This window comes from Chelmon rostratus, chromosome 14 (assembly GCF_017976325.1).
Source record: "Chelmon rostratus isolate fCheRos1 chromosome 14, fCheRos1.pri, whole genome shotgun sequence".
Taxonomy (NCBI): domain Eukaryota; kingdom Metazoa; phylum Chordata; class Actinopteri; order Chaetodontiformes; family Chaetodontidae; genus Chelmon; species Chelmon rostratus.
The window spans coordinates 5744842-5759545 of NC_055671.1; the positions used below are offsets into that span (position 1 = coordinate 5744842).

Genomic DNA, 14704 nt, shown 5'->3' on the forward strand with positions numbered 1-14704 from the left:
TCGTGCTAAGACAGACACACCACCAGATCACACAATCACCCACAATCACCGCCTTTACAGCTGGAAACTTCATTTGCTTACATTTTTTGGTGAATGATGCTCATTTCTAACATTGTGTCTACAGAGTGTAAATACATGAGATTTTTTGGGTGATAGAAAATTCTGTTGCTTGCATTGTATCGCTTGGATGCAAAGCTGATGAAAATGGTTTGTAGTGACTTGTTTTACAGAAATATTTTCAGTCAGCTGTCAAATGGTTTGATTCAGGGAATGCGCCACTCATAAAATAAATATGGCTACATGTTGTCTGAGAAGTAACTCCTAAAATATGCATAATGTAAATCACACAGTGAAAAAAAGAGACTTAATCGAGTAGAACATAGCTTAGCTGAAGGAATGCTGATAATAATAAAGAGAAACTGTAGCCCGTCACCAAACTGGAGCAGACTCTTAAGCATTTATTCTTAGAACGAATAAACATAATTTCCTGGTGACATCAACTGGTTTAAGATTCTCCATTCAATAAGAGATTTAAGCCACGGCAAGGAACACAGTCCATAGAGAATGGAGTTGTCACATGCTGCCTCGACACATTAAAATCCTTCTGACAGCCTGCCACCTTCCAGTCAGTGTGTGGGGGGAGAACGGCTTTAGCTAAGGAAAAAAAGTATCACCACAATATGTTGGTGCTAAAAAGCGCTGTAAATGTGTAACACTTATCATGTCGCACAAATGGAATCAAACACATGTAACTGAAATTTTCTGCTGGTAACAGATAGTTTTCACTCCATCTAAAACAAAAAACATAGCATTTTCCTTATCTGCATCTCATACAACTGCTTTTACACTCACTGACAGATGGAGCTGACTCTAATGTGCAAAGACAATCGGTGAAACAGGAGGTAAACCTGGCACCGGTACACACTTTGTTAACCTCTCTTCTCTTCCTGGAAAGGTTTATTTTTTGATTACCATGAATGACAAACAAATGAGAGTACATGCATCCATGCAAACACAAATGCATCTCAACTAGTGTCCCAAGTGCATTATGCATGTTTTACTGTAGTGCAGATGGTTTGTACTACAGTTAGAGTCACTCTTTAAACTCTTTAAGAGCTACAGAAACTTGCAACCCCTTACGTCTTCCAACCCACATTACCGCTACCTTTGTTTTATTAATTTGACAACACGGCAGGTGGTGGACAAGAAGCAGGGCACTCAGCAGATGTCACATGTACTGCTTCTCACTCAAATCTACAAACAGTGTGAGCAGGGTCAAGGTGACAGTTAACGATATCAAGTACGCAACTTAAATGAAATGAAAACATTCATTTTGCAGCTGATTGGGAGAGGGTTACTTGATCCTGACCCTCAGGGTAAGGACGATGTGAGCTACAGGTTGAGGCTCCTGCCGCATCTCATGTCCATCCGCTCTGTTTCTGCCTCAAAACTTACTTCCCTGTGGGCTGTGTTAGACAACTGAATGAAAATACACCACAGCAGCTTACACACACATATAGAGAGTGACAGTCTCAGTCACGCCCACTATTGTTGAAGCTCAGAGCCTGTAAGCACTTGATACGGTTGCAAAGCACAAGCGTAGTTTTATTCCCCGGCCGCTGGTGCTGCAGCTGGTTGTTTCAGCCCACAGATTTTGACAGATGCCCTTGATGGGAACGATCCATCGCCTTCAGCAGAACCATGAGAAACGAGGAGCAATATAGGGAGAACTGAGATATGTGTCTATCACTGTCAAAATGGATACACAGCTTGGCATCTGCATGACGGAAAGCTGTGTGAATTCATCAAGCACTTAAAGAAGCCAGGGCACTTTTCAAAGTTGCTTAGAAAGGGGAAAAAATTGCATTCTGTGAGAAAAAGAAAGTACTCAGCTGGAACAGTTGTCAGAGAGACCGGTTTCTCTGATGGGTAATGAGGGACACTGTCTGATGTACTTGTTAAATCAATGACGGACCTCTGAGACAGCGTTTGTTTAAATTACAGTTCAGCAAGAGGCCTCTTCTATTCAGCATCACACAAATGGGGAAAAAGTGTCATTTCAGGATATCACCCTGGTTTGCTTATAAATCTGCCTGTCTGGTGGCCCAGGTGACAGCAGTGCAGAGGCAGAGGAATATAAACACTGATGGTAATTTCAGGATAATTCCACATTCAATCACCAGGCAGGAAGCTATAATAGGGCTGACACCTTCTGGTCGATTGGTTGGTAGATACAGCGTTTCCCCTACCATTGCCTGGGGGGGATGATGATTCTACTACTGTTCTACACTACTACTGCTGCAAGGTTCATGTACAGATAATGGATATGGAGAGGAGGAGAGGTGAGACAGGTGAAGTGAAATTAACGTTAATCTGGTTGACAACGACTCTTTACGTTACAGTAAGAGCAATATAAGCTTTCCAACAAGAGGAAATTATTAATGTAATCTGTCCCATCTAAAACCAGGGATGGAGACAGACATCAACCCCAAACCAGTGAAAATTAGGCCTAAATATCTGCTTTTTTTAAACACCCAATTAACACCCCATGTCATTCTGACATTTGCGTTGTCACGTACAACTCCTCTGCGTAAAATCTAGACAAGTTCAGGTTTGCAGTGTATGAATGAAAGAGAGGCACCTGCATTTACAAAATAATAGTTAATCTAGAGATAATGAGATTTTCCCCTTTGACCAATTGATTAGTTGCAGAGTAGGTAGAATTTCAGTCGACCAACATTTTCTTTGGTTCATTACAGCCCTCATCGTTAAACCTGTTCAATCCAGCTGCTGCAAGTATAAAGAGATCATTTGGTTGATTTAAGTCACAGTAAATGTGCAATGAAAGCAACTACATAAAGAAACTACTAAGTAATGCAGTCCCGTTTTCTGCTAAAATGTGAACAGTTTTGGTGATTTCTCCTGAGAGATTTCTGTGTGTGTGTTTTTGTCCTTGCTTTTCTCCCTGGTTGGAGAGGGCGGGGCTTCGTTTGAAAAAGCTGATGTCACAAATATCTCTGTGCACCAATCAGAGTTTAGCCACAACAAATCAAATTCTAGTGACGACTGTGTAGTTGTGTGCTTATGTTATATTATTACGTTGTCTGACCAAACTGCCCCCACAGTCCTGATGAGGCAGACTAGTTGAGTTTTCTAGAGTATCAAACTCCAAAACACTGAGTATTCAGTGTTATAGAGAAATATGTAAGATTTATTTTCAGGGTCTTTCAAGCAGATGGCCAACGTTTCCATGACATGAAAATAACTATAATGGAGGTACAAGCTCAGTCAAAACAATCCTTTCAATCATTTTAACAAAATGTCCACTGCATGGGGGCTGTAAACAGGGCAGGAAGATAGGAAATTAGTCCTGATAAAGAATTATGTGACCAGCTAAGCCTAGTCTCTAATAATAACCCAAACTGTTGAAACATTGGTAGAAAATTGTGTGTTTATGTAGGACCCCATTATTCACAGTAAAATGATTGAGAAAATTGTTTTTCTAGGCCTTTAAGATCACAACTTATTATAACTAATTAAAGAATAACCAGGATGTGGCAATTTAGATGACTGTTGTTTGGAACAAACCCTATGATTGATGGAGGATTTCAAAACAGCTGGCTGGGAAAAAAAACAACATATCCCTACCACTAGCTGCTCATAGTGGAAAAACACAAATAACCCAGTTGGCGTGCTCAAAAAGGCAGCTCACAGTGTTAATCAGCAACTACAGTACCAGCCATCAACACATACTGTGCATACAGTGTGCCCACGTGACTGAGAGCAGAAATGATCTCACTGAGCTCAAAGTCTCTGAGAGAGCGCTCCATATAATCACTGGCTTATATGAGGTGACCGTCAGTCTTTATTTAGAGAAATGGCACCAGAGCTCAAGTAAACTGGCCTTCTTCCTCAAAGGTAATATAATCGGCTGATAAGAGAAACCATCATCACAGTCCAAGGAAAACTATGAAAAATAGACTGTTGTTAAATGCAGTCATGCATGTACGCCAGACGAACACAATTTCCTTGAGCTCAGTGTCTGCTGTTGTAGTAAGAATGTGTGTCCTGCTGTGTGTATGTGTGTGTGTGTGTGTGTGTGTGCGCGCGCGTCAGTGTAGTGGGGGAGCCGAGCCATGGGGGAGGGCACGCTGGCTAATTTAAGTCTGTCTTAATAACTATCCATGGCTGCCGGTGTCCCTATGAGCGTCTCTTTGCCTCCAGTCTCCACCACACTGTCTGACACAGCACATCCCAGTGTGGTTACTGGGAGACCGGGAATGAACAAGAGGAATTTAGGGTGTCAGCGCACTCCACCCAATACCCCCACTGCCATTCACTCACCCACCCCTCCCTGCCCGTCCTCCTCCTTTCTAACACACCCATGATTGTGGAGTGCCAGTCCCCGAGGCCTCCGATTCTCTCCACTCCTGCTGATTGTATCCCTACTACCCACCCCCTCCACCTTTGTCGGCATACAATGGGGAGCGAATCCTGTCTCCTGGCAACCAATCCCTCAGAGAAGGTTACCGTGGTGCTTCAGAGATGGCATGAGAGAGAGAGAGAGAGGTTAAGTAGGTGGAGACAGAAGGGAGTTATGAAAAGGGACGTTAACGTTACTTCACCATTTTCACCATTCACAAAAGCATTTGTGGAAAGTCGACAAAGCCACGCTCGAACCTGTCACAGTGAGGCATCTTCCTCATCATCCACGAGGTTTCATTACAAAGAAACACTGTAAACACAGGCACAGCTTCCCAAGAAATTAATATGCTGACTGAAATGATGAGCCAAAAATAAAATAAAATAAAATAAAATCAAACAATGACAACTTTTAAATGTATGTAATTGCTTCTTTTCCTGTTTTTTCTCACTGTAAACTGAATAATACCCTGGAGTTTTTTTGGCAGTTGATAAGACAAACAGAGTCTAGAGACCTCACTTTGGGGACAGCTAATTTGTGATGGGCATTTGTCATCAACTAATAACATAATAAATCTAAAGAATCAGAAAAAAACATGGAGCATAGCCCAAATGGCTGATACCAATATCGATAACTGGGAGTTCAAAAATAACCCAATCATGATAATTATATGTTCACTCGTGTATGTAACGGTGACATGGCTATAAGCAAATATTGGCTTATACGATTCATTGGTCTACTGTAGCTCTTGTCTGCAGCCAGGACAGATTAGTTTCTCAGTGATATGCACATAGATTTCTAAGAATGGATACTATTTACACAGAAGTGTTTTGTCAGAGGTCTTCTGGGAAGGCATGAGGTTAAGCTGTCTGGTGTAAGGAGTAGCCTCCGCAGACAGCAATAAGCCCTGAAACCAGGAGACAGTTTGACAAGCTAACCTCTTCTGACCCTTGTGCTAGCCACGCTAAAGACCCTCAAAACCCTGGCAGGGGCCACAGTGGTTCATAAGCCTCTTTCTCTACCTTCTGACCTTAATGAGCATCCTTGGGAGTAAAGTCTGAAAAGCCAAGTCTTACCGTGGGGAGATAAAGGCAGCAGCTATTTCAGGCTCACAACGCGACAACAGCAACAAGAAAAAGCTTGGCTAGGTGAAAGAGGTCAGTGACGTTTCACTGGGATTTACTTTTCCCTTTGAGGTTTGTGTATCATTAATACAACTGCAGCTGCATTTTGTCTAATGTAAACCTAAGTGGCAGTGAAACTAATGATTAGGTATTTCAGTAAACAATCTTGAAAGTAAAGAAAGCAGCTCACTCATGAGGACAAACAGACAAAAAACACACGCGGGACAGAGCTTCTGAAGAGTGTGGCACATTTTCCTCGATGGGCAATGACGGCGGGATGAACATTAGTGATTCATTATGGTGAAATTGCAGTCTGGGGGCCCTGAAAGGACCAAATTAAACAGCACAGACGCTCTCCTCATCATAAACAGTCGAGCCAATCCCCTGTGACCGTGCCGAAGAACATCAATTATTTCGGGCACAGCAGAGGATAACTTCACAACTTGGTTGCTGCTGAAGAAGAAGGCTCTGAATGTTTTGCCCCAGTGCCCCCACTGGAACTATTCAATTTGAAGCAATGTGGGTGCCCCGTGGTTTATTTAGTGTTGCGGAGGGCTGGGACTGTTGAACCATACTGATTGTGCTGTAATGCAGCCTGAAAGCTCCACTTGCCACACAGAGGGGCCATCAATTCTCAGTGCCGATGACCTAAAGGCTGTTTTGACATAATTGAACATTAAATGATGAAGGGGTGACGGATGACAAGCACTTTACTCGACCGCCTGAGCATTTGACAGCTTTTAGATGAGCCCATGGGGGATGCGGTTAATGCCATTGCTGTGAATGTCCACTGCAACCATTTGCTGCACGTATCCTTGTGTATCACCAGTGACAATATTTCTGATTTAATTATTTCGTTCATGAAAGCCTGGGATAAGCAAGAGTCCTGGTATTTCTTTCATATAAAAACAATGACTGCCTCCCTGAAGCTGAGAGGCATTAATCGTTTATTAAAGGGGGCAATTCTATCATATTTCACATTCATTCAAATTAGATTTGTAAAGCCACCATCAGGTTGGTATAAACTGATGCCACTGAATCAGTGAGGTAATAAAGGAACTACAGAAAGGGAGGAGGAAGTGTGCAAAGGGGACAGGAAAGACAAATTCAAACTGTATAACTCCTTAATGGTCGGTTAATCAAAAAGGTCTTCTCATAGGGACTCTCAAATCTTGGCCTTGGGATTTGTACTTCGTATTTATAGAATGCATTAGCATTTGACAAGGTGCAGGACAGCGGATTTAAGTGGCTGCTGCTCGTCGCACCTCTCTGCCACAATGAACTGTTCTAGAGCGAGACACAAACCACTAAAAGCAACCCAGACCAACCCTACATCCCTTCCTCCCTCGATCCCCCGCTCTGTGAGAGGAGGCAAATTTATCTAAAGAACCCTGAAGAGTCAGATAAGAACCCCCAGCCCAGTGTCTCTGAGACCTGTAAACACACACACGCGCACACACACACACACACGCGCACACACACACACACACGCGCGCACACACACACACACACACACACACACACACACACACACACACACACACACACACACACACACACACACACACACACACACACACACACACACACACACACACACAAAAGGCCTGTGTCCTTCAGGATTTGTTGAAGCCCAGGGACATAGTGAGATGGTGACAATATTGGGGCTGGCTGCTCCGTAAAGCTGATAGGCAAGATGCCAGTCCAAGGAGCAGCACACAGATAGCCCGCTGATAACAGCCGCATGGGAAATGACAGCAAATGTGCCAATAGAGTCATGTGAAGAGGAAATTAAAACAGTCAAGAGGCAGAGAGACATGAAGGTGCTGAATATGAGGTGGTTCAGAGATGCATTGGTGTGCCTTGTTTATTAAAAAATGCCTGTGTGTAGATGTAGCTGTGACACAGAGGATATACAAACATGAAACAGCTGGAGCGTTTTCTACAGTTAGAGATGCCAGAGGAGTAATTACAAAATCATGTCCTCCTCACTTTGCAAGGGGAAAAAATGTTCCCTGCAAGCAATTAGCGAACACGTGAAAGCAGTTTGCATGACTTGATGGTGTAAAATAGAAATATGCCTCTAAAACACACACATACAACAACACTCAATCTTCTTTGCAGGCGGAGGAGGGGTGCTGGGTAAGGTAAGGGGTTTAAATCAATCATCAGCCAGTTTTTAAATGGAGAACGAGTATGCCTGAGTAAAAACACAAGGGTGAGCCAGCAGTCAGGTATTTGTTGGCCCACCAGCGTCAGTATCCTCCCTGCTTCATCTGCCATAAACATTACATCTTAATAAGCTTAAAGTCATGATGAAACAAAATATTCTTTTAGATCACATCCACTGTCATACTGTGTGCACCTAATTAACAATATAGTCCCAAAAAATACAGAAGCAAAATCAATTCCTTTGTATTTTAATATCAAAACCCAATTGTGTTTTCTTCCAGTAAAACAAAATATCATGTGCTAACACAAGACTGAACCGGCCAGTTTGACCAATATTACCATGACATCCACCCATCAATCAATCTTCCACTTTTAGCAGCACAGAGCTAACATTCATTAGTTAGATAGCAAGCAACAGCTTGGTGCATTGGTGTGTCTTTGGGTGTTCGCCACCTCAAACCTTGTTCCATTTCCCCAAAATATCATGGTTACAGGCCCGCAAAATTATGCCCAAGGCATTTAACAGTGGACTGCTTCAGCAACTACATGAAGCATTCGATGGGCTTCGTCTTTCTCTCTCTCCCTGAGGCATACTGCTTTATAACAGTATAGCAGTAACTGACCTGACTGTCCTGCAGTTCGAGAGGTACATCTGCCTGCTCCAGAAAAGGGTGAGATAAAGGTGCTGACGGAGGAGAGTAGTCCCCTACAACTGAATGGAGGCTCACTCACAACTATGTCGCGATGCGAAAGCTAGATACTCTCGAAATGCAATTTCATCTGAACTTTAAAGGTCCAGTGTGCAGGACTTAGTGGCATTTAGCAGCGAGGTTGTAGACTGCAATCAAATGAATACACCTCGCCTCACTCACCCCTGTAGTGACTGCAAAAAAAAAAAAAAAAAAAACAGAAGGCCTTCTCTAGAGTGTTTGGTTTGTATGTTCTGGACAACTATAGAAACATGGCGGACTCCAAGGAAGAGGACCACTGTAGCTGTAGATATAAAAGACTATGGAGTAATAAACACCATGATGTCATCTGTCAATAGATCCCCCTAAATCCTGCACACTGGTCCATTAAGTATTAGACTTTACCCTGACTTTTCACACACATATCAAACCTGCTTTTACTCCAGCTGACTTGCCAGAATATGTGGACACTGCCCACAGAACAAAATGATTTGCATAATCTGGACAGAGAAACAGAGACACACTTCAATCACATGTTTCTGATGTGATGAAATGAATTTCTGACTGATTCCAAGGTTGGGTTGGGAAGTCAAAGCCCAAATGGTGCATTTAGTGCACTGGCATTTTCAAAATTTTTATTTTATCTAGTTATAGCAGTGTCACCGAGGACGCAATTAAAGGTCTGGCAGAAAGCCGGTAAAAGATCCTAGAATAGTGGAGTGACCTCCAGAAGGGGAGGCATCTTTATGATCTTTTAAATATAAGCAGCTTTTTAAACATATTATTATTTGATGAAATACAAGCAAATGAGGATTGGGTAAAGGCTGCTGAAAGAAATCATGTTTATCAAAGAAATGTATTGGTGATGTGAGCTTCCAGCATTTTTCAATGAGCCGAAACAAAAAACTAAAGCTAAATGACTCAGTGGGGTGCAGACATGTAGGTCTCTCCTGACACATTAGTTTCTCTGCACTGTGGGGGAAGCAGCCACGCCGCTGCCTATCCTATTCCCCCATCCCCCAAAACAAATGAAGTGTCTGATACAGACCAGGCCCCTGTCGGCGCCCCAGCCCCAGCCTTTGTCCGGGCCCCAGGGCACAATGCCAACTGTGATCAGGAGGCAGCATCGCTGATCAAACACTGAGACACAAGTGCAACAGAGTGCAGCTACTTCATTCACACCGTTGATGGACTCTCGCAGAGTGGTTTTTACTGCGGCATCGGACGTGTTGGACAATTGATACAGACAATATAGGTTTTAGAGAATACACGAACAAGAAGAGCAAAATGTGTGAGTATACGGAAGCAAAGGTTTCTCACAGCTGTGCTCAATTATCTCACAGAGGTGAACACACGAGAAGTCATCTTAAAGCAACAGAACATGACTATCATACTAGAACATTCCCACCGAAACACGGAGAGAAAAAGAGGGATTAGAAGGCCTTTCTGCAGCGCCTAACAAGCCTGGTTTTAAACGTCATTAGTGATGGAATTTTATGAACTCAGAAACTCCAGGAGGGGAAACAATTTCACATTTCTGGAATTTCCAGAGCTCAGCGATTTCATGTGCTCAGCCTAAGGTGGGCTGAATGTTTCACTGCACCATGCTCACTTTAACATACAGGGGCCGTGAGAATGGACAGGCCAAGTTTAGTCAGGTTTGCCTTTCTCAGTGATAAACTACTTATGTGTACCATCTGAAACAAATCACTGACACTGCTCTGGCATTTTGGTTTAGTCAACTGAGGACTTGTTTTCATATAACTTTGAAAAGTGCTCAGTTGGTAAATCAAGTCACATATACACAAAATGTACGTTATGTAAACACCTATGGAGAGGTGAAGACTCTTATGGCTCAATGCCAAACCACTGCAAGGATTAAAGTGTAAGGCTAGACTGCAGACAGCTCAGAGGAGAGCATGAAATACCAACAATTCAAATACAACTGCCTCCCAATGAATTCCTGGGTCCCTCCCTCGTTCTTTTAGACAGAGTGGAGAATAGTGTAAGTCTAACCACTGCTGGAAATGACTTTGTCGTAAAACTAATTATCCAAAATCTACATTACCTTTCACAGATGAAAAATAAACAATAGAAGAGTAACTTATTACAGCTGACACACTTGCCTTGAATCTGAGTTGCTGCTTTCTGGTTAATTATTAGGTATGGGACGATATGATATCCTTATCTCTCCATTGCATACCATCACGATACTCGTGCCGTCTCAATATGTGCTGCAAATTGATTTTACGGTCAGCGTCACATCTCCAAAAAAAAAAATCACTATACTTAAGTGAATTAATTTTTTTCCCACCCCTATTAAAAACTGCTATAAAGTGATTGAGTTACTTTGGTTACGAACGCCTTTGTAGGATGTCGAAGGCCTACTCCTCCAGATTAAGACATTACCTCTGCCTATGGTGGATCTACACAGTAACCCATTTTCCACGCAGTGCAGAGGCATGTATGGCTGTCAGCTAGATTGGCTGGGAGGCAGTCAATGAGTCTGCCTTGCTCACACTGTTTCCTCTAGGTTCTGGGCTAAAATTAGGTCCCCTGCCTGAAGGACAATGCATGATGGTGGTCTTTTGGACATTGGTAGAAAACACACAGACCTATATGCGTTTTACGTCCAGACTGGGAAAAAAAGGACGAAAAATACCTGATTACTGCTGAAAGCTCCCGAGGACTCAGGCAAAAATGGCGCGCCAACAAAGTACTTTGTGATAACTGCTAAAACATCAATTCCTTTTCAACTGCATTTATAACATCCCTTCTCTCTAAACCCTCTCATCCTGTCCAAAGCACTCTCGACCAGGCAGAAAGAGGTCTTTGTGAAAGTGTAACAACACAGACAGTCCCTTCCTGTCCTCTGTGTGGGGGAGACACTACACCAGGACATCAAGATAAGACTGCTGTTAAAAGATAACAAGATGGATAATCCTTTTTCCTTTCCTCTCTTTTTCTCTCTGCGCAGGCTGTGAAACAGGCCTGACGTTTCAAGGCTGGCTTCTCTTCTTCAGTCGGAGGTTCTTGAAGGCAGGTGTAGTAAATGCACCTGAGTGTTGAGCCTTGTAGGAAGCTGCAGGCGAAGACTGTCAGTTGTTGTTACAACTTAACCAAGACCACTGGGTTTATTCATGCCTCCAGCTCGCACTCTCAGCCTAGACATGAGGAGGGAGCTCATAACAACCACTCTAGTCTACATACCACGTTAAATGACAAGATGCGATTGGGAATGTTAAAAATAACTGCACTAGTTCAGGCATCTGTGCACAAAGAAGCAATCCTACGAATTCTGGTCATGATGGTATTTATTCTGCACGTCGTGTTCTTCAACTGTGCATGAGAAGAGGCTTGTTAGGCTCATGAAGAAGAGCAGAGTCTGGACAGTACAAATAAATGCAGTAAGCCCATTACAAAAGCAGAGGTCGGTTTCAGAGGGGATTCAGGATAAGAGTGACGTGAGCTGCAGAGAGTGAGTGAGTTTGTTATTTTGACCCTGATAGTTTTCCTAGGCTACCTAGATCCATCTTACAACCCAAGCATCTGTTCAAAAAAAAAAAAACAGAGAGCTGATCACTGCAAACTGGACACAAACTCCTTTAGAAAACATTAAGCACAGTGTACATCCACATATATGTTACTCCCGCATTAAATTGGACTCCAGAGCATGAAATTGCCTCTGAATCAAAGAGCAGCAGCTGTCCTATTTGTAACACACAGCAGAGTAAAGCTGATACCAGGGATGCGATGAGGAGCCCAACCACCCAAGTTAACCAAGCAAATCCACGTACAACATATTTTCTACTCCAGCTCAGTTTTTACTGAAGGTTGCAACAAGAAACAAATTACCAAAAGCGTCTTGTCAATAATGGTTGTGTTACAATGTTTGTGATATTCACTCTTAGTTACAGCTGAATAAAGGAGCATAATCAAGTCAGTAAACCCTGAAGATTTTAGTCCTGGTTGGTTAGGTGACATCCATGGTTACTATGGCAATAGTGTGCATAGAGTTAATCCTACAGCTCTGCGAAGGTGTGAAGAGAGTGAACAGGTAACAGTCAAGCTGACATCGATTAAATGAAACTGAGCTGCAGTTTCGTTGTCCTGTGAAGCACTCGTGCTTATTTTGGCAATCCGAGGCCTTGGCCACATGTATACGAGCAACACAAACATGCTCCTCTGTGTGCGGGCTCTCGTTCACACGTAAACAGCGTTTTAATAATCAGTAAATGGAGACGTTTTACAACGCCTTCTAAAGTGCAGATTTTTAAAAACTCAATTTTCTGTGTATCTGTGTGTACATGTAAAACACAGCGTTTGGGATACGATGACGCCATCGCCTCAGTTTGCGTGTGAATGTGGCATTATTATTATTATTATTATTACTACAAATCTTTTTATTTTTATTCTTTTACTATTCTTTTTTTGAAGTTTTTCTAAATAGATTTCTTTTACCCTTTTCATTTGTGTTGTTTCAACTTCTATGTACAGCACCTTGAATGATTATGATTAATATTACTGTAGGTCTACTGCACCTTCTATCTCTAAAACAGATGTTGTACCATCACAAAAACATTGTTTAATTTAACATACAACATTACGTGGCCAAAAGAAAAAACAAAACTGCACCTACGAATAACCTGACTCCTTCAGAAGATTCTGCAAGGATGTCTGGTTGCTGAGTGTTTAGTGGATGTAGTGGAGTACTTTTGCCTGGAACCTGCCATACAAGCCAACTCCCTGATGGCTTTACTGACATCTAAAAAGGTCTGACCCCTGAGTAGTCTAGACATGCTGCCAAACACGGCTGGATCAGGCTGACAAGTACATAATCTCAGTGAATGTGACTGAGGCGCAGCACAATGACGACTGTTCGCCTTTACGTGGCGGAGCTGCACGGACACATAAATAACAGATGTCATGTTACAGGGGTTAAAAAAATGTTGAATCCTTATAGAGAAAACACGGCGTGACACCGAGCTGGCAAAGACGACCAGACACTGTGTGTGCTGTGGTGATGTTTTGGGGTTGTATCAACAGCAGTTCAATACTTCTTGTCTGACTTGGTAAACACATCCCACAGGATCTTGCACTAATATCAGTTCACTTAGATCCAGGTCAAGGGGAACCAGCAAATTTTTCCCACACTTTATCTTAGAGCAGAAGGATTATCAGGGAATTTTCATGTCTAAACTAATCTCACGTATTTTTTGACAAGGTCTTTTAAGCTCTCGAGATATTACGGTACTACCCAACACGTTAATGGCTGATTAATAAGACTTTTTAGTTGATAAGATGCCAGGTGACATTGAAGGCAGTCACAGGCTATTTTTATGTCTCCGCAGGTCATTAATCTACAACTCCAGCTGTAGAGTTGTGTTAAAGCTCTAGCTGTCGCTGATAAATCATCCCCTCACTCTCATCAGATGGATGTCCTGTCACAGGGGGATTAAATGCACAGTTGATGTTTCCCTACACCTTGTGAAAAGAGTGGGTGCTGTGGAGAAGACGTGGGGGTTTACTCTTTTCCTTCCAATTATTGGCCACTCAGAGAAAGCCAGTCAGCCAGCCACGCAGCTCTGTGTGTGCCCATAAATTAAGCATGGTCTCCATTAAGACACTTAACAGCTGGTTCCTCGGGAACTTACCAGCAACAACTGCAGCCTGGCTGCCCCTGTGTGCCTGCTTATTAAAACGGCAGCACTTGTGATTAAGGTTGTGCAGTAATGTGCATTCTGACCATCATAAACCAGCCAGTCACAGAGCTATTTTCAGTTCAATCTCATCTCTTTGGAGGGCGACTGGGCCAGCTGCCGATTTCCTCACATGGCGGCGAGATGCACTACAGTAATTAAATGTCTGTTGTGGCTTGCTGACCTTGCTGTGGTTCAGGCGCTGAGCCTTTTCTATACCCAACAGTAGCAGATGTCCCGGTCATCATACCTATAGATCCAACAACGACCCGGGAGTAATAACGTCAGAGGCAGGAGGACGAGGAAAAGACCATTTTAATGAACGTTAATGGAAGAGAGGGAGATGGAAGAGAGCCACACTTGTTTTGGACAGCTGGTTGTAAAACCATAGCAAGTAAATGGAAGTCATCTGAAAGTACTGAGGACTTGTTCCAAGTCATACAACAATGCCATTTACAGTCCACTCTTGGACTTTCTCCTAACTTGCCTGGACATAAATGGAACAGACTGGCTGTAATGGTTTGCCTGATTGACTGGTTGGCTGGTTTAAAAATGAGAGCGCTGCATTATCATTTAAGTATGAGTATTATAGAAGTA

At 42.8% G+C, this 14704-nt stretch overlaps 1 protein-coding gene across 1 annotated transcript in view; it reads right to left on the reverse strand.

Annotated features, from left to right (window-relative positions):
• cxadr (CXADR Ig-like cell adhesion molecule) overlaps window positions 1-14704 on the reverse strand; it is a 34983-nt gene that overhangs the window by 12482 nt on the left and 7797 nt on the right. The gene's annotated exons all lie outside the window — the stretch shown is intronic.